Source organism: Triticum aestivum, chromosome 4B, assembly GCF_018294505.1.
Source record: "Triticum aestivum cultivar Chinese Spring chromosome 4B, IWGSC CS RefSeq v2.1, whole genome shotgun sequence".
Classification (NCBI taxonomy): Eukaryota; Viridiplantae; Streptophyta; class Magnoliopsida; order Poales; family Poaceae; genus Triticum; species Triticum aestivum.
In genome coordinates, this window is record NC_057804.1 from 120124226 (window position 1) to 120125593 (window position 1368).

Here is a 1368-nt window from a genome sequence, read left to right on the forward strand (position 1 = left end):
TAGCTTTTTGCTGTTGTAGAATGTCTGCAAGTTTTATGCGTATGCAAGTTTCAATGCCTTTTCTATGCACTCATTCTAAAGGAAAAATTCAATATCTTCCTGAGATAACTTATTTTCATCTTTGTCAGCTTTTTGTCTGGTCTCATCCTGTTGGCGTGTAATGTTATGATTGCCTGATACATGTATGCTCTCATCTTGTTCGTCTGACAGTGGCAAGTCAGCACCACAATCAAGTCTCATATTTTTGTCTTATCTCATCTTGTATGTCTTATCAGCATTTCTAGGACAACATCTGAAACAGAGTTGTGCCAACTCTGCTCTATTTGTTGCAACTCTGAATAATCATGATCTGCACACAACTGATCACAAGTTACTGTATTTTGGTCCAGGCAATCTTCCTCTGCATCACTTTCATTCTCACCACTACTGCAATCCAGGTAATCTTGGTTTGGATGACTTTTATCTTCACTGTTGCATTCAGAATTATACTCATTTGCTTCGTCTTCATCTTCTTGTTCATCTTCTTCCTCTATTTGATGGTTCCTTGTTATTGGTTCTGCCATTACGTGCTGATCCTGCAAGATAATTGATGTCATGTACTGATTCTGTACCCTTTAAGATAAAGCAAAATCTTTAATATAGCCTCTATTAGTAAGACATACCTGAGCATTGAAGCCTGTTGTCAAGAGTAAAGTGAAACTTGTTATAGGGATTGCCATGTTGTGTGTATGATTGCGTGGCTACTTCTGGTGCTAGCAAATCATTAATCAATTGCAAGTAGATGCATATTTTTCTGATATCTTTTAGCCGTGCTGGATTTTAGGTATAATTATACTATAGGTACTACAATTAGATGCATATTTTTCTGAATATATAATCATGCTACCAATTTCATTAGTTTCTGATTTCTGGGAGGTGTTCTGCCTTAGCTGTAGTTAAATAAGTACGTAGTCATGTAGGCAATTTTCTTTGTTCAAAGTTCCTTCTGCTTGTCAAGATCTGCAAGCATTTCTTCTCTGAATATGCTTCTTGCTTACTTGAGCAATTTTAGTTTTCTGAATATGCAACTCCTCCTGAAGGTTGGAAACACATTTAGTTTGTGATAGTTAATCATGCTACTAATTTATTTGTTTCAATGCTGATCTTTCTAACAAACAACAACACGTCTCTGAATATGCAAGATGCTAAATGCAGATGTCCAGAATCAACCAGAAGCTAACATGAAGACTGATTAAAGGAAGAGGTGGTGGGGATCATCTTTTACCTTGCAAATTCATGAAGCAGGTTCTTCTCCAGGTTTATATCTTCTCGAGTTTTGATCTTCTTCTAGACAGATCTGTCATTCTAGAATGATATGACGGCTCATCC

At 36.6% G+C, this 1368-nt stretch overlaps 1 protein-coding gene and 1 long non-coding RNA gene across 16 annotated transcripts in view; one reads left to right on the top strand and one right to left on the bottom strand.

Annotated features, from left to right (window-relative positions):
* The window catches only part of LOC123091390 (uncharacterized), a 53445-nt gene that overhangs the window by 14713 nt on the left and 37364 nt on the right, over positions 1 to 1368 (top strand). The gene's annotated exons all lie outside the window — the stretch shown is intronic.
* On the bottom strand, positions 199 to 1368 carry LOC123091393 (uncharacterized). Its single transcript, XR_006443080.1, has 2 exons — positions 1265 to 1368; positions 199 to 575 (listed from the first exon to the last, which is right to left on the bottom strand). It is a non-coding gene; the product is annotated as an uncharacterized lncRNA (long non-coding RNA).